The following is a 26,690-nucleotide window of genomic DNA, read 5'->3' as shown; positions in this document are numbered from 1 at the left end:
CAGTATTGATTATGCTTCTCCTGTTTTCCGGCAGTCTTCTATATTTAAACAGTCCCCTGAAGTAACATACGGAGGCATCCTTGTTATCCCTGACTTTCTAGTTTGCAATCTAATTGATAAATGAAAAATTCATTGTGCACCATTTAAAGCCACTGCCTGTGTTGAAAAGGTAGTTATTTTTGTCACTTCCTGTTTGCTACAAAGCATATTCTGTGCTTCAGTTTCAACAATTGGGACCACTTTTTTTCTCTAGTCAGCATCTTCCTGCATGTAGGGCAAAATTATCTTGTAGGCTAAGCTTTTAGGTTGTCTCTCAGCTCATCTGCTACATATGTCCTCATCCTGCTCCTACCTCCTGCCTATCATCTATTTGCTTTCAGATTGTGTTCAATTTTGAAGTCCTTTGCTATTAATTAGATTGGCAAAAATATGCATAAAACTCTGTGTCTCCTAGAGGTATCTGTATTTTGATAGGAACATAAAAAATCAATACAAATCCAGTCTCAACACAAGAACCCATTCATGAAATAAAAATGTTTAAATAGAGGTGGGCATTTGGCACAGAGATTACGACACAGTTTGGGACACTCACATTCCAGTATCAGAGGGCCCAAGGTCCTGTCACCCCTCCACTCCTGATTCCAGCTTCCTGCTCCTGTATCTTCTGAGAGGCTGCAGGTATGGCTAAAGTACTTGGGTCCCTGCCACCCACCTGTGAAGCCTGTGTTGACTTCCTAGCTCCTAGGCATGATTTCTGAACCTCTGGGGAGTGAACCTGTAGATGAGAGCCCTCTGCCTCTCCCCATACCTCAGTCCCTACCTCTCAAATAATCAAAAATTTTAAACATCACTTTTTAAAACACTCTAGCATTTCCTGACATCATTCTATCTTTCAGTCCAAGTAACATATTTTTATTTGGTTTGGAGAGGTTATTGGTTCATATTAAATGACAACTTTTGGGACATTGTTCCCTAACCTGGAAAATGAAATTATTGAACCAAGTCAATTCCCAAAATATAAACAATATTGCAATCATGATTAAAGGCATACAATAAATTCTTATATTATTCTTGAAATGTTCTTGTAACTCTGAAATTACATAAAGAGAAGAAAGAGAAGAAGGGAGAAATGAAGTAAATAGTCCTGGCCTTGAAGTAGATGAATTTCTTTTGACTTGGTGGTTTTTAATGCCTAGAATGAAGGGGTAGGAGTTGGTAAGTGATACACTTTTATCATAACTATCCAAATTTATTCTCATAGAACTAGTTACCATGTTTGGTGGTTCTCTTTTATTCTCCCATTCCCGACTTCTAATCCTCAAAACGCAATGAATCAGGTCACCTCTTGGGTCAGCATACAAACGCTAAATTGATCTGAGGTAATTGGAGGTTCCTTATTATTTGCTGCTTTCTTTATTCATTGAAATGTGATTTTTGTTGCAGAATTGTCTCTCTATGTTGTAAATGAAGGTAAAAGCAGTTTTCAGAAATAAAATGATTATAAAATGATCTCTATCAACTACTAACTCAGCAACTGCCAAATTTGTTGAACAATAACTATTAATTTAAGAAAGAAAATATCCTTTTACTGTTGAGAAAATTAAGTGATGATTCTTCAAACATTATAACTTGAGAAGAATGTAATAGAATAAACCCCCAATGGCCTTTGAAAGTCTAAATTGGAAAATGCATTCTCAGTGCAATTTTAATTAAAGCAATTGAATTTAAGCAGTTGAGATAAACAAGGAATTGGAAGCCCTAAACCTTAATTTATCACTTTGATAGGGCAGATTATGGAAATTGTATTTTAAATATAGGTCTCTGTTGGTTTGAGCTACAAGAACTTCATCAGATACCGTGCTGGAAGGCACACTCCTGGTCTTTCATTTAATTGTCTTCATGCCTAGTTGATTAAATAAAGATTAGCATTTATTATCCTCACAGCATTTTACAAGCTTTAACAAATGAAGCTAAACAGCTCTTCTCTGTGGTGGACAAGCCCATTGCTCCTCCCTCATTTACAGATAGATAAATAGGTCTCAAATGTTACAATAACAGCTAAAAGTAGAAGGTCACACACATCTTTTAAGCTCTCCCTAAGTCCTTGAACCATTTCTAACGTGTTCAATCTTATTCTATATAGGAACAAAAACAAAAACCACTTCAGATCATCCAACCATTTACAAGGTTATGTGACACGTAGACATACATTAAATCAGGCAAGATTTCTGTCTTTTCAAGAGCTCAGAGGAGAAGGAAGGAAGAGGTGGTTTTGTAGTTACCGTTTAGTTTCCTATTGCCTCTGTAGCAAATTATCACAAATACACATGGACTATGGTACAAATATAGAGATCAAGTGTCCATCAGTATAGCAGCAGGACTGGTTCCTTTTGGAGGCTCTAAGGCAAAACTCCTTTGCCATGGTGTGACTGTATCCGCTGCAAACGCCAAGTGCTGCGTATGTGATAATACTAACAGGTGGGCCCCTTAAGAGGTGATTAGGCCCTGAGAGCAACTCCCTCATTCCTGGGATGATGGCCTTTTTAAAGAGGTCTTCGCAGCCTGTGGCCCGTGTTGTATCCTAGTCGTCTTCCCCCGCGAAGATAACAGCGTGGGCTAGGTGTTAGAAGGCCCTCGCTGCTTGCCTGTGCCTTGGTCTCGGACGTCTCAGGCTCCAGAACTGTGAGAAAATATGTTTCTTTTTTTTTTTAATAAATTACCCAGTCTCTGGTATTCCATGATAGACACAAAAGTAGACTGAGACACCATTTCCCTGGGTTTAGCCGCCTTCTAGTGTGTATCTGGATTGTTCGGCTAGCAGCCTGTTCCTCCGTAGTCAAAGCTGGAAGCCATGACCTCCCTTTCTTAAATCTAACCTTACTGCTTGGTCCTCAGGGATAGTTCAGGGTAGTTTTCCCTCTCTCTAGTACCTTAACTGGATTACAGCTGTGAATTCTGTTTGCTGTGAAAGGTAGACTAGTCAGGGATCCAGAGGTTACTCTGTGAATATTATTGGATGACAATTAGTCAACCTACTGCATTTGTCAACATTTATGTGGAAGGATGATCACTGATGTTCACTCTTGCTTTCCATTTGAGTCTTGAGATCACTATTCTGGAAGCCCTAGGTGTTAACTGACACCAAAAGTAGACCCTGAGGACCTTCTTAATTGCATTGGAGGACAAGGGAAGCAGTGTGATCGGAGTGGGGATTTTGTGCTAGAAAAGATATGGATTCTAATCTAATAGCCCATGAGTGAGCAAGCTGGGGAAAAGTGCCCCATCTGTAGCTGAGGATTGAGCAGGCAAGTGAAAAGAACAAAAATACATCACCCTTACATCAATTCTTCAAATCTCTGCACCTAACTTTTGAAGAATTTATTTCAAATTACTCCCCAGAAGATAATTTTTAAAGGTCTAAGAAACTTCATGTTGAGATACTACCTGAATCATACCGAAAAGTCACCATGTTTGAGAATGTACCCAGAAGACACCGTACCTTTCTCTTTTCATGCTCACCTCCCAGCTGAGGCTCCTAATACTAGTCACGTTGGAGACATTAGGAAAGCTGTATAACTCCCATAGCCAGAATTTACCTGTTTCTAAAAGGGCATAATAATCTTTGATTCATAGTTTTGTCAGCTTTAAGTGATATTGTGCATGAAGACTACCTTGGCACATATTAGATAATGAGTAAAAAAAAAAAAAAAAAAGAAAAAAAACCCCTGGGGTCTATTGTCCTAGAAACATTCCTTAAATTCTGTTTCAAGCAGCAAATGCATTTTGGGTTACATGTGTGAGAAGTTTAAGGCAACAGAACTGATATGGATAAAGAAAAATTTTCTCTCTACATAAGCTTTATATTGAAAATCGCCAGACACTGTGCCAGACACATTCTCAAGGTGCACACCATTTTGGGAGAAGACAGGTCATTAGAACACAATGTTGAAAGCTCTATGATAGATATAAACTGGTACAAGGAACATAGAGCAAGTAGGTTTCCTAGTTTGTTTGCTGTTGCTATAACTAAATACCACAGAATAAAAAGGTTATAAAAACTGAAGTTTTACGCAGTTTAGAATTCTGAAACCTGCAGATTCAAAACCAGATGGCCACTGGCGGCCTCAGTAGAATCCCAGCACAGGGTAGGCCATGATGAGACATACCTACCTCAGGTCTGTATTCCTGCTCCTATGAAACCCCAATCCCATTGGAGGGGTCTTCACCCATATGGCCTCATTTAACATTAATTACCTCACAATGGTCTCATTTTAAATACTACAGATTGCATTTCTACTTCTTAATGTCTTACAGTGAGGATTAAATTCCCACATGCATTTTGGTGGGGACATCCAATACATAACAGTGTCTCCTTTCCTCTCTGACATCTGTGTGATAAAGCAGCAAGTATGAATTGGGCTTCTGCAGAAATGATATCAGTAGAAAAAGAAGTATATTGATAGGGAACTTGCATCCTTTCTTTTTAAGACCTTGGACAGATAAAAAAAGTTTGACTTTTCAGGCAAGATCAGGAAAAATACAAGTAAAATCTCTGTCCAATGACATCAGCACAAAATCTTTTTTTATGAAGCCAAATTAGACCCATGTCCTGGCTGATTGCCTATGAAAACAGCAGTATTTTGTTAAGCTAATTGCATTGTTTCCTTGGAAAGCATAGTCTGGGCGTTATCTGATTTCCTCTCTAAATTACAGTTCCCCTTCTATTCAAAGTGCTTTGTTCAGTAGTTTACTGCATAGTGGAAAGAATAGGGAGATTTGGTTTGTTGTAGTCAAACTCTTTGTTCTAAGTTTCCTTGGTAATCTCTACCCAGTTCCTCTCTACCAAATTCCATCAATCTACACTTTCAGTAGTTCACTTAGCACACAGAATACCACTCAAGGAAGCAAAGATTCTTTCAGAAGAGAGTAGAGAGGGTGTGTGTTGAACACTCTCTTAATGAGTCTGAGTTATGACCCATATGTGAAATCACTCTGGAGAGATTGGATCTTGCTCACTTTCATATCCTTTCAATGCAGACTAGAATATGATTTATACACTTGCATTGCTTTTAGTAAAACCCCATGGGAACAGAATAACTCAGGTGTCCTCTAGTGTTGTTGATAATAGAATCCTATCTTTATTAGAAAGAAAACAGCATTAGTTCCAGCTGTTCTTACTTTGGAAGTTAAACTATCAAAATTCACTCTTCATCAGTGTAATGTATAACGTTTGGCTTGACAGCTGTCCTCATATAGTTAGATGCTGTTTCACGTTATTTAGTTTAATATTTCTTTTGTAATGCTGAGCACAGTTAAGAGACCTAGGTGCTGAATGGCATATTTTAAGTTCTGATGCAACAGCCTTTGTCAACAAAGTTGAAAAGCAAAAGAAGAAATAAAGAACAGCTAAGAAAACTTGCTTGGCTGAAATCTGAACAATATAGCTGCATGTTTTCATGAGCATTGCCAAAAGTGTGAAAGAAAATAATAAAAATTTATTCTGTCAGCAGAAATATGCAGTATGCAAAGTAAAACAGTAAGGAAAGAAAAATCACAATAAAGTGAAAATGCAGTATTCATACTTTCTCTCTGTTTGCTTCAACATAGATACCTTTCAAAATGAAAACGAAGCAAAACACTCAATTCTAGTCATCATTCCTGACTTTAAGGGCCATAAGCTAAAAGGTTTTGTTTGGAGTGTTGAATTATAACCAGGTTTCCATGGCGTCATCTATGTTACTTAGAGTAATACCTGCATCTCATCCTAGGAGTCCTCGTTGGTGAACTAGACCATGATTTCAATGCCATCTGCAAGCAGATATCTTAAGTTTCTTATTCTATCACCAGCTTTAACTGTCTCCAACAAAAACGCGATTAAGTATAGTGGCATTAAGGAAAGGGGCAAGCTAGAATCGTGAAGTATAGCGGCTGGGATTATTGTTAGCTCAGCTAGGCAAGGCCATTGACTATGCAGGAGTTAAGCTTTAGGTAGATATCGCTCAGTCCCAAGAATACCATCAGCTGCTTCATAAACTATCATTTATCAGGCAATACTGGTTTCATTATTTTTTCCTGGTATGTTTGATTTCAAAACTCACCTGCTCTTCCGTCACTGCCTATAGCATGATGAAAGTTCCCCAAATCTCTGATCCTAATACAGACATCCTGGAACAGGGAAGTAACTAAACACTGCCTCATGTTTGGGAGCTCTTAGCTGACCTTTGAAAGCAGTCTTTCACTATTTTTCTACAGTAGTAAGTGCCAATTTAGCATGAAGAGTAAAGTGTTCATGGTTTGTGTGACTGTGTGTGTTTGTGCTGTAATGGCCGTTTCTTTTAACCTAATACTGTGGCTCCAATTTATTTTTCTTTCTTGCTCATGCTCTTATGAGATAGATGCTACTATTTTCCTTATTGTATGTATGAGAAAATTACAACCCTGATAGTGTTGTGGGGCGCACTGATTAAAACACAGCGAGAATGTGAGATTAAGTTAGGAGCCTTTATTAGCCAGCTGGCGACTGCCTTTCTCACAGAGAGTCCCGGAGAAGTTGCAGTAGTCTCCGGGTGGGGGTGGGGGGCAGTTCCAGTTGGGGGGTAGGTGTTTAAAGGAAAAACCACATTCTGTTATCAGCAGTTAATTGCGGGGGCATGGTGAGCAAGCGGGAAGCAGTTAGCCAATCAGCAATCAGCACCTATTCCGGCCTGACATCAGTGGCTGGCTCCAGGTGTCCAGCATCTGATGTCCTCTGGTACGAAAGGTTCCCTTAATGTTCAATCAACACAACCCACACACCTTTACTTTACTTTTACTGTCTTGGTTTTACATTTTTGGAACACCTCACCTTGTCACAATAGCTTAAGAACTTTGCCCAATATTACAGTGCTGAAAAGTGCTTTATATGTTAAATGATTTCTCCAGTCATTTATTTATTCAATCAACAATTATTTAGTGTGTTGTATGTTAGACTCTGTTCCATGTACTGGGGAAATAGGGCAAAGAACAAAACATTAAGGCATTTTGCTATCATGAAACTTAGATTTTAGTAGGACTTGGATGGTAGACAAAATATAAATTAGCAAGTGTATGATATAGCAGAAGACAATAGAGTTGTACCATGATAGAGAGGAAAGTGATAGACAACGTGGTTGGTGGTAGAGTGTACTCTTTAATAGAGTTATACACAGGCAACAGAAAGGGTAAATATATTACTTTGAAGTTCTCATCACTATAAATATTACTTGAGAGCAAGTGTTTGATGTAGCATTTATCACTTGGGACGGCTATGTTTCACAGCAGAGTGCCTGGTTCCAGTCCCAGCAACTCTGTTTCTGATCCAGCTTCCTGGTGCTTTGCACCCCGAGAGGCATAAGATGATGGTTCAAATGCTGGAATCCATGTGACCACATGGGAGACCTGAATGGGGTTCCAGGCTCTTGGTTTCAGCGTGCCCCATTCCTGGCTGTTGAGGTTATTTGGGGAGTATACCAGTGGATGGAAAAGGATTCTCTCTGCCTGTCTTCCTCTTTCTACATTACAAGCAAAAATGAAAGAATGAACAGAAATAAATTTTTAAAAGTTAACTTGGTTATAACTTGTGGTCTTCTCTATTTGCTTGAAATAAATGTGTAGGTGCTAACTTTCAGAGAAAACATGTGTAAATGCAAATTTGATTTCCAGAAAGCTTGTGAACTCATTCTTCCACTAACCTCATGAAAGTGCTAATTTATGGTACTGCCTTTAGTTTCTATTGTAATTTAACATATCAGTTAATTGTTATATGAGAAAAATTGTTATAGTTTATATTAAGAGACTTATCTTGCATTGAAAAATTATTTTCTAATTTAGTATCGAATTCTAGAATGTTACCTGGAAAGCAGGTTGTACAATGAGTTTTAAAATCATAATCTAGAAAAATTGAGGGTTTCTCTCTTTTTAGATTTAAAAATATATCCATGTATTCATTCATATATTGATGCAGTCACAAAACATTTAGTGCCTACCATGCAACAAGCAGTATTCCAAGCTCCAAGGATTACCACTGAACAAAGCAAACTCCTTGCTATCCTGGAATTTATCCAGAGGGGAAAAGGAATCATTTTTTAAATTATTATTTATTTGACAGAGTTACAGTGAGAGAGACAGAAAGATCTTCCCTCCATTGGTTCACTCCCCAAATGGCTGCTTTGGCCGGAGCTGGCAGATCCGAAGCCAGGAGCCAGCTGCTTCTCCTGGTCTCCCATGCAGGTGCAGGGGCCCAAGCACCTGGGCCATCCTCCACTGCCTTCCCGGGCCACAGCAGAGAGCTGGACTGGAAGAGGAGCAACCGGGACAGAATCCGGCACCCATATGGGATGCCGGCGCTGCAGGCGGAGGATTAACCAAGTGAGCAACAGCGCTGGCCCCAGGAATCTTTTTTTTTAAAAAAAAGGGGGAGTAGGCAATTGCACAGCAGGTAATAAGCCACTCAGGACACGGGCATCTCAGAGTGCCTAGGTTTGAGGTCCAATTCTCTCTATTCCAGCTTCTTGTTAATATGCACTCCAGGAGGTAACAGGTGATGATTCAAGTGCTTGGGTCCCTGACACTCAAGGGAGAGACCCAGATTGAATTCTTAGTTCCTGGCTTCGGCCAGGCCCAAACAGCATTTGAGGGCATTTGGAATGTGAACTTGTGGATGGGTGATCTGTCAGTCAGTTTATCTCTCTTTCTCTCTCCTCTTCAAATAAAAAATAAAACTTAATAAAGCAAGAAAAAAATAGAGAAAATCCCAACAGGTGACTAATTTGTCACACTGTGATAACTGTTACTGAAACATAAGGTGCACCAGCACGTAAACTCACAAAAGCAGTTTTGACAAATTTTGTCGCCTTCTTTGTCCCCAGTATCTAGAATAGAGACTGGAATATGGTAGGTCCCATAGTGAGTGTTAAGTGAAAGACATAATCAAGAAGTAAAGTAGATTTAGGAGACATAGAATGCTGGGTCATGGTGGTGTGTGTGCCACTTATACAGGGTGGTTGAAGAGGGAGCTTCTATGCAGACACCATGGTTTAATAGCCATCTGGTAAGGAGGTGATGTGGCTAATTATGGGCCAATGAGAAAGACAGGAGTAGAGATGCACTGTGCAGGGGAAGCAGGAGATTTGGCCATGCAACCTCTGGTTTTTGGTCCAAGTGAATTACAGATCCATTCGATATGTTTACCAAAGGATCAACATGATACAACTTGGCTATTTACATATTATTCCTTCCAGATTCTGGAGGTAGAAGGCCAAAGCAAGGAAACTACTTAAGCAAGTCTGTTGCAGTAATCTATACAGAGATGATGATGTCTTAGAGCATTTGCAAGGGAGATGGCAAAAAGTACTTAAATGCTGTATATAGTTTAAGGTTAGAGTTAGAGCCAACAGAAATGGTTGGTCCATAGAAAGTAATGTAAGAAAAACTAGAGTCAAGGGGGGTTCCAAAGATTCTGGCCTGGACAATTGCAAGGAAGTAGTTATTTTGTTATTTTTGATTTTTATATTACTTGAAAGAATTGTCTTTTATTTAAAATACAGACACACAGAGATAATGACATACATATGGAGAGAGAGAGACAGACAGACAGACATATATCTTCTATTCACTAGTTGACTTTCTCATATGTCTACCAATAGCGGGGCTGGGCTTGACAAAGAAAGCAAGGAGCCTGCAACTCAATCCAGGTGGGTGGCAGGGACCCAAGAAATTCAGCCCTCACCTGCTGCCTCCCAAGGTGAACATCAGCCAGAAACTGGAATTGGTAACAGAGCTGAGATTTGAATCCAGGCACTCCAATATGGCGCGTGGGCCTCTCAAGCAACGTCTTAACCACTGTGCCAAATGCTCACTCCAGAACTTTAACTGAGAAAAATTATGAATTATGAAAATTTAAAAAACATAAACAGGATTAGGAGACTGCATGTTTAATTTAGCTTTCATAACTTTGTATTAAAAAATAAAACAGTATTTCGTGTTCTTTAAAATGTTGTAAATAGCCCACCTAAAATCCTCCAACTTTAGGAAATAAGGTAGATGAAGAGTGAAAAGCAAAAAATTATTTTGAATTTTGCAGCATACTCCATATCATAAAAAATACCCTGTTTCACTAGAAGTTTGAAGAAAAAAAAACATGGTCTATTTAGTATCATATAAAAGGGAGACAGTTTTTACTTTGCAGTAGAATATGAATTGGTTTCAGAATCTAGAAGATCCTAGAGTTAAACGTATGTCAAGTGTCATCACCTGCCCCAGTTTACAACAAAAATACCATGAACTGGGCGATTTATAAACAAATTTACTTTTTGCTGTTCTGGTTGCTGGGAAGTAAAAGATCAAGGCAGGTTTAAGGCAGATCTGCTGTCTGCTGAGGATCCACTTGCTCGCAATATAGGAGGCGTTGCCTCACTGTGTCCTCACATAGTGACAAATGTCAAGGAATCTGAGATTTCTTTTATGAGGGCACCGACTCCATTTATGAGGGATGCAAACAGTCAGACCATAGCAGCAAGGAAGCTGGATACACAGTCAGCACCTAGAGGATATTTAACACATACCAAGAATGATCTCTCTGAGAACAGGTAAGACACTGTCTGACTCATTACTACTGATATTGATTTGTCTTTTATCCATCGACTGGGAAGTACTTGAAAATGCCAGCTGTACAGTTGTTTAGGGCTGAAACGTTAAACATGAATAATTTTTACAAGATTTATTTATTTGTTTGAGAGAGAGACAGAGATAGACAGGAAGAGATCCTCAGTCCACTGGTTCACTCCCCAGATGGCTGCAAAGGCCAGGGCTAAGCCAACTGAAGCCCGGAGATTCTTCCGGGTCTCCTACATGGATGCAGGGGTCCAAGCAGTTGGACCATCGTGTGCTTTTCCCAGTCCATTAGCAGGGAGCTGGATTGGAAGTGGAGCAGCGAGGACACGAACAGATGCCCATAGGGAATGCTAGCTTTCCAGGTGGCAGCCTGATCCACTATGCCGCAGTGCTGGCCGCCACATAAATAAATTTAATTCTTGTTATAAATCAATGTAATCAAGTCTAGTTGATGGTCTGAATGTTTAGACTTTGTGATAATTTCACTTTACATTTTACTCATAAATTTAATCCTAACAAATAATTTCCTGAGTATTGTATAAGCTATTCAAAATAACCAAATATGCTTTCATGTAATGAAGCAGATGCAGGACTGTCTACCCAGAGGCTGAAATTCCTTTGTCTCCAGCATGTCTCACCTTTGTCTCAGGCTTGTGTGTGATGATGTCTTAGATTTTTAACCAGCTTTTTTGAACAATCAACAGCTAAGAAAAAGGAGTAAAACCAGGGGCCCTAGCTTGTATGCCATAGTGGGTTAAATCCCTAGCCTGAGGCACCCGATTCCATATGTGCGTCAGTTTGAATCCCAGCTGCTCCACTTCTAGTCTGACTCTGCTGTGGCCTGGAAAACAGCGGAGGATGGCCCAAGTGGGATGCACCCATGTGGAAGACCCAGAGCAGAGGAAGCTCCTATCTCCTGGCTCCTGGCTTCCGAGCAGCTCATCCCCTGCCATTGCAGCCATTTGGGGAGTCAAACAGCAGGTGGAGGACCGTTCTCTGTCTCTACCTCTCTCTGTAACTCTGCCTTTCAAATGAATAGAATAAATCTTTAAAAAAATAAAAGGAGCAAAACCAAAATACACAGTGAAGGATTTAGAAATCACTACGGTTATATTTTATGGAAATATGGAAGAAATATGTGCTGGCCTAGAGAAGATATGTAGCTTCCCCAATGCTGAGGATGCTGGCTAAGCTCAATAAACAAAAGGCATTGATTATGACATTGATTACACACACACACACACACACACACACACACAGGATTTCCTTTCAATACTGATTCATTAAAACTCTAAGAATGAAATAGTACCTAAAATTTACCTAAATTAGTTTATTCCAAATTAATTCTAAAGTTGATGGAGTCGTCTGATGTTTGTATCTCACAATAAAGGCTTCTCCTGCTGATTTTCTCATCTAGTACAGAATCCCTCGGAGACTTAAAGCAGGAAGTTTTCTCTGTGCACATCATAAATTTCCTAGTGACATATTTAACCCAGCTTCCTCTGCTGGAGCCCAGTGTATTAACAAACAACTCCTCTGACCTCCTAGAACACACACCTTTATTGAGTTTCAAAATGACCATTCTCAGGCCTATTGGAACACAAAACAAAGCTTTCCTTTACAAGGGTCCATTGAAGGCTACTTTGATTCTTCCATCAACACTGGGAACTGCCAGAAAAATTTCATTTTTTCCTGTGCCTCTTGGCAGCAGGAGCGAGGTTCTAATGAACCCATTGTCAGCAAACAGGACTTTCTTGGATTGCAGGACACTCAATGACAAATCAGTTGCACTTTTCATCTGTGGATGTGAATGTGTCAGGGTTCTTCCTCTCCCGAGACGTTGCCAATTAGGAAGCAGATTCTCCTATCCTGTATTTCAAAGCCTTATTCACAAACTGACTTTAGTGTTACAATTTTGGTAATAGATCCTAAAAAAAGCCTTACAGCTAAATGAGTCTAATTTCAATTACGAACATCATTGCATGGAAAGAATGCTCAGACAGATGCTTCAAACTCCAGCTAAATACTCTGTATCCTAATTGCTTTGCAATCTTTCAATTCAAATCAAGAGAACACTTCAACCCTCGTGCTTCACTCTCTTTGTGAAGGTAAACATTGGGCTTTAATGGACTGTGCTAATAATAACTATTCAAAGCAGTTTAAACAAAACTCTGATTCTTTACAAGGCGGGCAATGAAAAAAGTTCTAAAAGGAAAGACTGTAAGTATCTGAGATTGGTGTTACACTTAAAAAAAGTTTTGAGAACATTTATAGCCCACTTAAAGATACGTCAAAAAACTCAAGTGAAATTACTGTTTTTATATACAAGGGTACCACCTCACAAAGTTCATGGAATAATGGAGTTAAACCATAAGTGTATTTGGTGCAAAAGTTTTTGAAATCCATGCACAGTTTTTTCATAATATGAATTTTCTATGAACAATTAGAGACTCCTCATAAGACAAAAAAATGAAGTTCAAAGTATAATAGGAGATTCACCTTCCATTTGTTTTCCTTTCTTAAATCCTTGTTAATGAGTACTCTTAACAAATACAGACTATTTCTTTTTTTAAAGTTTTTATTTCATTTTAATTACTTTTAACAGATTCAATGTGAATTTTAGATATAATTCTAAGAACATAGTAATTGTCTTCCTCCTTCCCTCATTCCCTACCCCCTTCTCCCACACTTTTTCTTCCTTTTTTGTATTTTTTGAGATAACCTATTTTAAAATTACATTAGAGTAAAAAGGCTTAATACTTCACCAAATAAGAAATATGCAGACTATTTCTTCAAAACCATTTTTTGTAGTTTACTGTGTTTTCTTCTCACAGATCATAATTAAAAAAAAAAAAAACTGTTCCACAACTCCAGTTAGTCTCCCATTCCTGGATAGGAACCAAAAATAGACTTCTTGGAAGCAATTGGTAGTAGAATGCAGAGTGTAGCATGAGACTAGTTGAGTTGCAGAACAATAATTCCTTGCTTTCTGAGAATTCTAAGAGAATCCAGGCACGAGGCCAAGGTGGAGATTAAGACAATAATTCTAGAGGTGGAGGAAGCATTGGATTAATTTTCAGTAATTCCTGTTCTCTCTGAAATGCTTAATTTGACATGCAAATGAAATGTATTCATGCTATAAAACATTTAGGCACTCAATAAATGTTTGTTGAATACATTTATGAAGTAGAAATGAAAATGCAGAATTCATTACTTCATAATTATACTTTTATAAGTCAATGTATGTTTACAGAGTGCTTCCCAATCCTACTCTTCATTTTAGAACAGAAGAAGTAGAATTGGATTAGCATAAACCATAATAACTCTCAGCTGAACAGCACTTTACAACTGATATGTTATTTCATTGTAAGATGTTAAAAGCCTTGTACAACACGACTCCAAATCATGCTGGAGCAGAGCTCATTCCTTGAAATGTCTGGATGCTTTGAGTTCTCTGTAATTTTGCCCTTTTAACAGTCCTAACTATCTAGAGGAACGCCCATCAATGGGAAAGTCAAGTGTACCTGTTTACATGATACCATCAAGTAGTATGCGTTCACTATAACAAAAGTTTAGAATGCTCTAATTTCCCAGCTTTTATTAGTTAGAAAATTCCAAATGACAGTTTTCACAGCACAAAATAAGACGCACAATTCAGTTTCATATTGTGTCTATGGTATCTTGAATTCACTCTTCTACAACCAACTAATCCTTGACAAATAAGCCAAAATGAATCCCTTGAGAAAGGGCAGTATGTTCAACAAATAGTGCTGGGGAAATTGTTTCTTTACATGTAGAATTATGAAACAGGATCCCTATCTTACACCTTCCACAAAAATCAACTCACAGTGGATAAAAGATCTAAATCTATGACCTGATACCATCAAATTATTAGAGAGGAACACTGGGGCAACTCTGAAAGGCATTGGCATAGAAAAAGACTTCTTGGAAAAGACCCCAGAAGCATAAGCAATCAAAGCAAAAATAGACAAATGTGATTAAAGCTAAGAAGCTTCTGCACAGCAAAGGAAACTCAACAAAGTGAAGAGGCAACTGACAGAATGGGAGAAAATATTTGCAAACTATGTATCTGATAAAGGATTAATATCCAGAATCTATAAGGAGCTCAAGAAACTCAACATCCAAACAAAGTTCAGTTAAGAAATCGACAAAGGACATGAACAGGCATTTTTCAAAGCGTGAACTACAAATGGCCAACAGACACACACAAACAAATGTTCAGGATCACTAGTCGTTGGGTAAATGCATAAAAAAAAAATCCTACAGTGAGGTTTTGCTTCATCCCAATTAGAATGGCTATCAGTCAAAAATCAAAAAAATATTAAATGCTGGAAGAGATGTAGAGGAAAAGGTACCCTAATCCACTGCTCATAGGAATGTAAACTAGTCAAACCGTTGTGGAAGACAGTATGGATATTCTTAATTTGAAAATATATGTACCATATGACCTAGCCATCCTACTCCTGGGAATTTACCAAAAGGAAATATATGAAAAAGTAATTTGTAGCCCCCCCAAGTTTAGTGCATTTCAGTTCACAATAGCTAAAATATGCAATCAATCCAGATGTCCATCAACTGATGGTGGATAAAGAAAATGTAGTATTTATAGAGTAGGTAATACTACTAAACCATAAAAAGGAATGAAATCCTATCTTTTGTGACAAAATGGATGTAAATTATGCTTAAATAAGTCAGTTCTAAAAAGACAAATAGCCTATGTTTTCTCTGATATGTGGTATAGAATACAGAAACAGTGTATAAGAATGAAACTGATATATTATAATTTGATTATTGTTTTTAGCCCTTGTCTATACTCCTGTGGAACAGTGGGCTCTTTACATTTTAGTTGCTGAACATTGTGGTTCAAGCTGCATTAAACCTGTGATTATGAAGTAAATTGAAATTAAGGCAAAATTTAAAGGAAAAAATGATGGAAGGAGGGAGGATTGTGGGAGGGAGTGAAGTATGGTTATCTTCTTAAGAGATTTATCCATAAGGGGCAGGCATTGTGGCATAGTAGGTAAAGTCACTGCCTGTGACACAAGCATCCAATATGATCACCAATTTGAGTCTTGGCCACTCCACTTCCAATCCAGTTCCTTACTAATTCACTTGGGAAAGCAGCAGAAAATGACCCAAGCGCCTGGGACCTATCCTTATGTGAGAGACCTGGAAGAAGCTCCTGGGTACTGTCTTCTGTCTGGACCAGCCCCAGCTGTTGTGACCATCTGGGGAGTGAACCAGTGGCTGGAAGATCTCTTTCTCTCTCTCCCTCTGTATCTCCACCTTTCAAACAAATTTTTTTTTTTTAAAAAACTGTAGCTAAAAATACGTGAAATCTGTTTATATTGATAAACATTCAAAGAAGAGAAAATTGGAATGCTACGGCAAACTAAATATTTAAATTGAAAAAAAATGCTGTGAAAAAGAAACATATAATTATCCAATAGAATGATCTTGACTATGAAGTATCTTAGAAAACTTGCTCTTGTTTCACCTATGAACAACGCTGTTTGGAAATGGAATAATCTCTCAGGACTGCTTTCCCTCTTAAACATGTAGACTTTATATCAGCTGTGAGACCCCTTTCAGGTTGTCATTTAGCGATACTCCATCCTTTAGAAAATGGGTGAAAAGTAACTGTTTGCTTTGATGACTCTTTTACAAAGATATGGAAGAGTGTATGGCTGTTCTGAGTCTTATTTATAACACAGTAGTTCTTTGTGAGTAGAAACCAGCAGAGTGTTATATTGAATATTAGTGAAAAGGGAGAATTTAGTCAAGTAAGAAAAACAATTTGTCATAAAATATCTTTCTCAAAATAACACAAATTAGAATACCTCAAAACTCAACACAATAAATTTTTGTACTTTGCCACCTCTACTGTATAGGAACCCAATCGTAAAAACTATTCTAGGATGTAGAAAGATCAGAAATCCTTCATCTTGAGACCAGTGACATCTTAGTCTTCAAAGAAGTGGAGATCAACAGCTCTCATTCTGGGTCATGCTAACTAAGTGCTATGCTAAGGTGATCAGAGATTCTGTCTTCTACTGAACACGTAATTCTTCGAGAGAAGCATGTAAAGGGAGGTCAGTGTGGTACTGCAGCTGGCACACACCAACAATCCCCCAGAGAGCGGTGACTCTTCATAGAATGCTAATGGAAATAGAGGCACTAATTTTGTGCTTCTCTTAGCCTCCTGTGGTTCCTGACTATGCTCTTCTCATACACAATGTGAACTTACACAGAACTGCAGGTGTCTCCATAGACTATATTTCTTGTGTTGTCATAAAAATCATGTGCTGTTTTTATATCTTTATTTTTGAACTGTTATTTCTCAAACTGTAGGAGCATCCAAATATGATTGTTAATCCAATGTTAAATTCATAAAAGATTTTTATAGCACATAACTGTTAGCAATAAAACAATGTAAAATCACAAAAAAAGAATACCATTGTAGGATATCTGCAGGTATTTAATATAGTGTCTGTGCATTGATCCTAAAGGGCAACAGAGGCAGCAGGAGGACACAGAACTTTATTCTGGAAACACACTGTTATCCCGTCCCAACTGTCATGTACAACCTCAGCTTTCTACAAGGTTGTATTTTATACTAGAATGTCATATCCAGCAGATATAAAAGATTGAAGACAGACAGCAAAACATTTAATTTGCAAAGATATTCTCCTCCAGCTTTGCTTTCACTGTGATTCTGAAGCTTCTTCTTTCATAGCCACCTTCCTTTTTTGATTGATCAATTCCTCTCTCATTCTCCTGTCACTTCTACCCTGCAAGTTAGCATCAATTAAGACTTAGCTAGATGGTCTTTGTATAAAGTCACAGTAATCCTTATAGACATGACTGCTCTAGTTGTTAAAGATTTATTTAAAGTCAGAGATAAAGAGAGAAGAGACAAGACAGATCTTGACCCACAGGTTCACTGCTAACTTGGCCATCACAGACTGAGCTGAGCCAGGAGCTTCATCCAGGTCTCTTGTGTGGTTGTAGGAGCCCAAACACTTGGGCCATCTTCTGTTGATTTTCCCAGGTTATTAGCAAGGATCTGCATCAAAAATGGAGCAGGTGAGATACCAACTGGCACCACAAACTGACACAAACTGTGATGTCAGCATCACAGGTGGTTGTTGGCTTTACCAGCTATGCCACTCTGCCAGCCCATGATCTGCTTTTTTAAAGATTAATTTTATTTATAAGGCAGAGGAATAGAGAGGTAGAGAGATAAAGAAATCTTCCCCCTGCTGGTTCACTCCCCAAATGGTATCAAATGCTTTGGCTAGGGCAGACTAAAGCCAGGATATCAAAACTCCTTTGGGTCCCCCACATGGATAGCAGGGGGGGTCAGGTATTTGGGTCATCATCTGTTGCTTTCCCAGAAACATTAGCATGGAGCCAGATCAAAAGGAAATCAACTGGTACTCCAACCTGGCTTTCTGATATGGTATGCCAGTGTTGCAAGAGGCAGGTTATCCCGTTGTGCCACAGCACCAGCCGCATGTTCATTCTACGTTCCATGATCCAGGAGATGAAACAATGTGCATTTTCTATATCTATAGAACATATAAACTATAAAAGGGAAAATTCAGATTAAGAGTGATAACTGTTGGGGCCAGCGCTATGGCATAGTACTGCAGTGCCTGCATCCCGTGTGGGTACCAGTTTGACTCCCGGCTGCTCCACTTCTGATCCAGCTCTCTGCTATGGCCTGGGAAAGCAGTAGAAAATGGCCCAAGACTTTGAGCCCCTGCACCCATGTAGGAAACCCGGAAGAAGCTCCTGGTTCCTGGCTTTGGATTGGTGCAGCTCTGACCATTGCATTGTGGACAATTAGGAAGTGAACCAGAAGATGGAAATCCTTTCTCCAATATATAAATAAATCTTTTAAAAAATAGTGATACTGTCTTTAATTCCATTTACTCATTATCAGCTAAGTAATATCAGTGGTACTTTCGTTGCTTTATTTACACTATTATGTAATATGTTCTAAACTTATGAAATACATAAAATCTAGTTAGAAGTGTTCAGGTAAAGTTCAATTATATAGATTGTCTGCACTATTTTAGACCAAAATATGTCAATATTTTTAAACAGAAATTAGCTGCAGGTCCTAGTATTTATGAGTATAAACTGAATGTAAACTCCATTGAATGGGCTGGTACTTTACAAGACTGAGTGCATCAGATAAATTACAGCAACCCCCCAAAGCAATGCTATAATGAAGATATGCTTGCTTTGTAATTAGACACACCTTGGCCCAACCTAGATTTGTGTAACTGTGTGGTTATTTTCCTCATTGGGAAAAGAGAGGATAACAATATGCATCCTCTGTGGCTGCAGTTTGGTTGAAGCAAAGTGAGGGCAAAATAACTGAGAGCTGTTTCAGAGGTAGAACAAGAGGTTACTAAAACAAAGTCCTCAGGGCTCTTTCTAGAAGTCATGAAAGTGTATCCAGGTGAATCTTAACTCCAGTATAACTATGTTTCCTGTGATTATAAAGTGTTCATGGCCCCATAGTTAACAAGTTGGTACAAATGGGAAATAAGACATTTCTGAGGCTATCTAAAGGTGTATTATCAATTCCTGATTTATTTTTGTAGAAGAGATGAGGCAATGTATATAGTGATGAACTAAAGGGTATGGGCTTGTGTTTGATCATATTTTTAATTTTTAATCTGACCTTTATACGTTTGTATACTTATGTGTGTGAAAGTCTCTATAAGGCTGTGTTCAATTTCTGGGCAAATGGACAAAATTTTCTTATGGGCCGAATTAAAAGGAGAACTCCAAATATTTGTAGTGCCATAATGCCATGTTTGACAAAAGAAGCCAGAAATATTTTCCAGTTTGCATAGTCTTCTGCACTTAGAGTGGAGAGTGATAATCGAGAAGCCATCATTAGGTTATCTGAATGTGGAGAAAATACAGACTTGTCACCCAAGTAAGTCCCATTTTTAGAAGAACTTCCGTGATGTGACAATGAAGAGAGAACATTCATTTCTCTGGGATCTGGAGTCAAAAAAATAGGTCAGTAAAGAACAAAAATAGTAAGGGCAAAAGATGCAAGACATAAACCAACACAACTATTTGTACATGTATCAGTAAATAATTGTTCCCTACTCTCAAGATAGTTTGAAAGATAGTGTCATCAGGAACGAATCTCTCTTCAGAATCTCTCTTCATCTGCATCACCTCACAAGATCGTTTACTGAAGGTTTGAAGAAAGTCTAAGCTTCACAATATCATGGACAATTGAGGACACCAGCTTTTCTTGAAAATGATTTTCTTTTTAATGATTTATTTTTTCTGATACTTTTTCATGTTAATGTGATATTAATAAAGAACAGATTCAATGTAGTTCATTGATGCAATTCTAAAAATATAACAATAATCCCTCCCTCCTTTCCTTCTTTCCTTCCTTTTCATCTCTCTCTCTCTCATTCTCTTTTTAATGTTTTTTTAAAGATTTATTTTTATTTATTTGAAAGGCAGAGTTACACATACACTGAGAGAGACAAAGAGAGAGAAAGAGATCAATCTTCCATTCGCTGGTTCACTCCTCAAATGGCCACAATGGCCAGGGCTGGGCCCTACTGAGGCCAGAAACAGGGAGCTTCTTCCTGGTCCCCCATGTGGGTGCAGGGACCCAAGCAATTGAGTCATTCTCTACTGCTTCCCCAGGTACATCAACAGGGAGCTGGATTGAAAGTGTATTAGCTGGGACACAAATCACCATCCCTCTGGGATGCTGGTGTCTCAGACAGCACCCTAACCTCCTATGTCACAACACCAGCCTCCCTTTTGTAGTTTTTGAGATAACTTGGGCCACCTCAGATATTTTGTTATAGTGATGAAAGCTGTTTAATATACTAGCCAAGTTTTTATTTTTACTAATACCTATACATTTATTTAATTATTTTTTAAAGATTTTCTTTATTTATTTGAGAAGAAGAGCTACAGACAAAGAGAGCTACAGCCAGAGAGAGAAAGGTCTTCCATGTGCTGGTTTGCTCTCCAAATGGCTGCAACCACTGGAGCTGAGCCAATTCAAAACGAGGGGCCAGGAGCAGCTTCTGGGTTTCCCAGGAGGATGCAGGGGGACATAGCGGAGAACTGGATCAGTAGAGGAGCATCTGGGACTAGAACCAGTGCTCATATGTAATACCACTGCTGCAGGCAGAGGATTAACCTACCGCACCATAGCAGTAACCCCTCTTTAATTATTTTTAAAGTTGAAATTCCCTTACTTTCTGTCCCAATTAAACAAGGGTTAGAAAAGGATGTTTATTTCTACCTCAACCTAAATGCAACTTTGGGTTTAAGTACCAGTTTCTTTTTTTTAAGATTTATTTATTTATTTGAAAGTCACCGTTACACAGAGAGAGAAGGAGAGGCAGAGAGAGAGAGGTCTTCCATCTGCTGGTTCATGCTCCAATTTTCTGCAATGGCTGGAGTGCCAGGAGCTGTGCTGATCCAAAGCCAGGAGCCAGGACCTCCTTCAGAGTCTCCCACGTGGGTGCAGGGGTCCAAGGACTTGGGCTGCTATCCCAGGCTATAGCAGAGAGCTGGATCGGAATTGGAGCAGCCAAAAGTCGACTCAGCGCCCGTATGGGATGCCAGCACTGCAAGCAGCGTCTTTACCTGCTATGCCACAGCGCCAGCCCCAAGTACCAGTTTCTAAGTCAATGTTTCTTATAAATATGTTTAAAGGGTACCTAGTCTTGATGAGAGTCCTGGTTGGATTTGATTCCAACATCCTGTTAATGCACACCCTGGGAGGTAGCAGGTAATGTCTCAATCTCTTAGGTCCCTACCATGTGTGTTGGAGAGCAGGACTGAGTTCCTGCATTTGGGCCTCTGCCTGGCCCAACCTTGCCTGTTGTGGGCATTTGGGGTGTGACCAGTGAATGGAAGATCTCTCTCTCTCACCCTCTCCATCTCTCTCTCACTTTCCCTGTCCCTCTCTCCCTCTATCCAGGTCTTCCTCCCTCCCTCCCTATATCAAATACAAAAGAAATCATTCAAAACTTAAATAAGCAGTACCCAAGTTTCACTGAGATATGTAGCCACGTGTTTGAAGAAGTGGTCTAACCTCCCTCTTTTGATATCCCTCCCCTATTGATGGGACCTAACTAGTAATGGCACACATCAGAAGCCTAGGAAACAAAGGTGAAAACAGTTCATGCATCAGCTCTCACTCAGGCATAATTGGGCCCCCGTGAAGGCAGCCTTTTGGAACTGTTTCAGTAAAAACTATCAAGTGATTAAATCATAGCCCACATTATACAGAGAGGGCTCCACTAGGTAATGCTAGTATCTGCTTCTCCCTGTCTCCTCCTGTCTTTCCATTCTTCCATTTCTGGTAACATTAAGGACCAGAGGAAGCTCAGTCTCTGCAGCTAGACCATGATCAGGGCTTCTAGTGCCCTATAAACCAGCCCCAGTTAAGGTATTAGTCTTGGTCACTGTTTGTCTTCCTAATCTCATTCTGCTTAAAGACAAAACATTAAGTTGAACAATCCTGCTCTAATATATTTTTTCTTTTAATTCCCCATTTTATATAAAGACAACGACTTTCATGTATTTCATATATATGGTTTTAAGAACATAACAATACTACACACTCTATCCTCCTTCGCTCCCCCTTCCACCCTCCTTTCTTACTTTTAATTTTTACAATGACAGTCTTCCAGTGTACTTTATAATCATGAGTTTAATCCTCCACCAAATAGAGAATTCAACAAATATTGGGTAGAAAAACCGCTGTTACTCAGGAGTGTAGACAAGGGCTACAAACGATAACCACATCTCAGAATATCAATTTTACTCATATACATTATGTGTTTTTTGTACTCTGTATACCATGGCTCCCCTTGCTGTGGTGTAGCTGACTTCCCTAAAGCACTTTGGGGGTCTGCTGTATTTTTGAGCATTTAACATACTAACACATTCTTTAGTTTGCAAAATTACTGATTTATTGTGTGCCATTAATGAACTGCCCCAACCCAGCTTTCCAAAAAGCAAAATCTGCTTGCAGAGAGTAGCTGCTTCACTGAAGAGAATCTATTTAAAATTCAGTCACAGAAGACTTGAAAACATTAATCAGCTACATGCGGATCTGGGATTTTTATATTTCAAACTTCAGAATATCTGGAAAGTAGTCACTCTTTAATCATTTCTCAAGAGGCAGCCTGCTCTAGTGTGAAATGCAAGGATCAAGAAAGGAAAACAAGTTTTAAGTTGTACACTGATGCCAATTGATTGGTAATGGCTTTTTGAAGTGCTGGGTACAAAATGATTCTAGGACCATCTGGAAGCCTAGAGTTAAAAAGTATTGAAATTGATTAGTAATGTCTGTCATGTGCTCTAGAAAAAGGCCAGAGAGGAGATAGAAACCCCTGGATTCCAACTGTGGAGCTCTTATTTTAGACCTCTGGACCTTGTATGACTTGCTCCTTAAGTTTCCATTTTTTTTCTCCTCAGTAAAAAAAAGCAAGGCTAACACCTGGAGCTCGGTTTTATTCTGCAAAGTGCAGGAGAGCAAGTGTGTAAAAAGCCCTGACATATTTTTAAGGACGTGCTTATTGATTTTTTGAGTTTTATTTTGAGAGGTTTCTTTAAACTACAACCAAATATAGTTTTTCTATGCCTCCTGGTACTAAATAAAGTTTTTTTTTAACAATTAGGCATACAGAAAAAAATAGATTATCATTTTAAGCACACAAAATCTACTTAAACTGCACAGATAAACATACATTTCCTAATGTCCCTATTATTTCAATACGATCAAGAACATCATGAAGTGTGGAAGCCTCTTACGATCACTTGATTAAGTTTAAACGCACTCTTCTTGCTAGTATTTGTTATTTATGTCTGGTACCTTAGAATGCTAAGCACTGTGCACAAATACTGTAAGATATGAAACAATACTGATGTTGTTGATGTAAGATATGAAACAACACTGATGCTTTCTCAGTATCCTATTTGTTTTGCATCATGATGGAAAATAACTTATGATCGTTCTCATTTGTAAGTAGCATTTTCATTAACATAAAGGATAAGTAGAATTCAGAAGTAAAATCCATTTTTCTCTTTAGATTTAAAATTAATACAGCTAATTCTTTAGCTCACATATCTCAATGAATAGTGCCTGTTTTCCTCGTGTTTTGTCTCTAAATTTTTGAATCAGATTTTTACAGTAGGCAGAAGGATGTCTTTGCTCAGTTTGCTGCAACTGCATTCTGAAGCTATCTTGCGAATTCTAAGTATCTTATAAAGTTGATTTGTTTTTTCACTATGGTGGGAGCAGCTGGGAGTCTTGAGAAGCGAGAATAGTGATTACCAGTGGCAGAGGAAAGATTTAAACTGAAAATGAGCGCATTTCTTTATCTCTAATAGCCAAATGAGTCTATCAGAGAAAAGATTGTGGCTTTAGGAACTAGTTCAAGACACCCAGAAGATGTCAACTAGTAATGTAATTAGTAATAGGTGCTGTCTAGGAAAAGCTGCAACAACCAAGTGAAAGATTAAAAAATAAATCATTATCTGTCACTCTGTGTTTTGTCTAAGTGATTATAGAAAAAAGAAGGTGAGTAATATTATTTTGGCATTATGCAAATGATTCAAATTTGAAAAATTGTCTTAATTACAGTTTTGCTCCTGGGGGAGAGAATTAGAAAACCTCTGGAGCAACTCCATAAGGGCAACTACATTGTAGGTTCAATAACTGTGGTTGTTTGTTGATTAATTAAATTATTGGGCAGGTTAACTTAAACCTCAGGAGACATATTTTTAGAACTAGACAAGAATGGTTTCTTTTGAGAGGCATGTCCTTATCTCAAGTTCATCAGTTTTTAAAGCATACACTTCTGACTTGTTTCTACATCTCACAGAATTTGAAATACTGAGGACAAATGAGAAGAGATACACTGATTTATAGGTAGGGTAGAATTCTTCAGTTTTCCTGTGTTCTTAATGTTTGAATCAAGTCATACCCATTCGGTGTTGCCCTCATTTAACTGTTCTATTAAAAAGAACCGTTGCATGTAGAACTCCCTCTAATTTTCCACTGAATACCATCAGGGAAAACTTGGAGACACCAAAAAGCCTCTACTCATAAAGCTTGAAAATGCTTTATAATTCTGCGTTTTCAAAATCAGTCAATTTTGAATTCTGGTGACTGAAATCCATAGTAGTCCAGTAGTACTGATATTTCTAATGCTTTGGGAGCAGCTAGCCACTGGGATGGAACTGGGAGTTTAAACTCACATAGCTAGCGTCAGAGCCTGACCCCTGTGACATTGTTCTACCCTTCTCCATAAGAAATGTTGTGATCTCACCAACAATTGACGTATATGAGAGTTACCTGATTCTGGGAAGCCAACTTTAAAGATCTTAGCTTTCTGATAAATATTGTTGGCAATATACAAATTTGTGTTTCTAGAAACATGTAATAGTGTGACATATTTTATAATTCAATATAAGAAGCTCCTCTGTTTTCTGTAAACAGAAACCTGAAACAAACTGTTAGTCACTATTTTCACAGTAATAATAAATGTTTTCATATTTTGAAATCAAAAGTTACTCAAATATGTCAGATATTTATGTAGAATTCATTCATTCTGGGTCCCTTTCTTCCTCTGCTCTAACTTATAGTCTGAGCAAGTTTTAGAAAAATTTTACATATAAAGATATAAAGGAGACATTTTTGTGACTTGGGAATGTAAAGTATCTTCAATTCTCATTCTCTAAAAGATCAAATAAGTATTTGGTATCAATTATTAAAATATTTAAAATCAATCAAAAGAGAACGTTTCAAAGGATGATTCATATAATTTAAGCTTCTAACAAGCACCTATTAAGAAATGATTGGCGGGGCGGCACCATGGCTCACTAGACTAATCCTCCGCCTGCGGTGCCGGCACACTGGGTTCTAGTCCCAGTCAGGGCACCAGATTCTGTCCCAGTTGCCTGTCCAAAAAAAAAAAAAAAAAAAAAAGAAATGATTGGCAAACAAAGTGGACGGTAATCTGAAACATATGTCAATCTTACGATTCCATTTTAGTAGTTAATTTCTAAAGGTCATGAATTCTCTATATATGCTTTTTAGCCAGAAGAGGTTAAATTAACTGTTCTATTGTAAGGGATTCTTGATAAACAGGGAACTTTCGAGAGACACATTATTTTCCATAGTTATAACTAAAAAATAAAAAAAACACCAAAAACTCCTATATTTCCCAGCATTCTTTGTAGCTAATTCTTGCTGTGTTATTTCATCTTAGCCATTGATGTCTGGGCGAGGAAGTAATATGCATTGCTTCTCAGTCATGATCCTTTGTAAAATCTAATAGATAAATGTTAATGTGAAATATTAATATCATCGATGAATGGGATTGATATAACTACCTGCTAAAAAGAATGACAGAAATTATATACAGGACAGGAGGAAAGAATTGGGGACATTCTTTTTTTTCAGTTTCATTCTTATACTTTTTTTGTGTATTGTATCAGAGAAATATCAGAGAAAACACATTTGTCTTTTGAGGACTGGCTTATTTCACTATGCATAATTGTCTCCAATTGCATCCATTTTGTTGCCAAAGACAGGATTTTATTCTGTTTATGACAGAAGGATTCCATTGTGTGTGTGTGAGAGTGTGCAGCACATTTTATTTACCTATCATCGGTTGATCGTAAAGGAGCACCTTCTTCTCCTTTCTCTATTCTGTTTTCTCAAATGGGAATACAGTGTACATCCTGTCTATTTTATGTGCAGAAGGATTGACCCACTGGGGTCACCCTCAGAGTGATAATCTGGAAAGGGTCTCTGTCTCTAGGTGCACTGGTAAAGTAGCTCTGGGTAGCCTATTTCATAATTGTTTTATATAAAAAATAAAATTCTGTCATGTATTTTATGTTGGGTTACTGTTAGAAACAGCTAAACCATATTCTAATTTCTATAAACTTAGTACCTTAAAGCAATGCTTTTACCTACCACATCTCGAAATACATGACATTCATTA

General features: G+C 38.2%; 1 long non-coding RNA gene across 2 annotated transcripts in view; it reads left to right on the top strand.

Annotated features, from left to right (window-relative positions):
• The first annotated feature begins 2,076 nt into the window (after window positions 1-2,076).
• Window positions 2,077-26,690, top strand: part of LOC149126262 (uncharacterized) — a 63,401-nt gene continuing 38,787 nt past the window's right edge. The window contains exon 1 of one of the 2 annotated variants that reach the window (XR_016235790.1): window positions 2,077-2,682. This is a non-coding gene — a long non-coding RNA (uncharacterized LOC149126262). The remainder of the gene's footprint in view (window positions 2,683-26,690) is intronic. The other variant, XR_016235791.1, reaches the window with a different exon arrangement.

This window comes from Oryctolagus cuniculus, chromosome 6 (genome assembly GCF_051225735.1).
Source record: "Oryctolagus cuniculus isolate XC-2025 breed Fujian yellow rabbit chromosome 6, ASM5122573v1, whole genome shotgun sequence".
Classification (NCBI taxonomy): domain Eukaryota; kingdom Metazoa; phylum Chordata; class Mammalia; order Lagomorpha; family Leporidae; genus Oryctolagus; species Oryctolagus cuniculus.
Note: the sequence above shows the minus strand (reverse complement) of the source record. Positions and strands in the feature narration are given on the sequence as shown.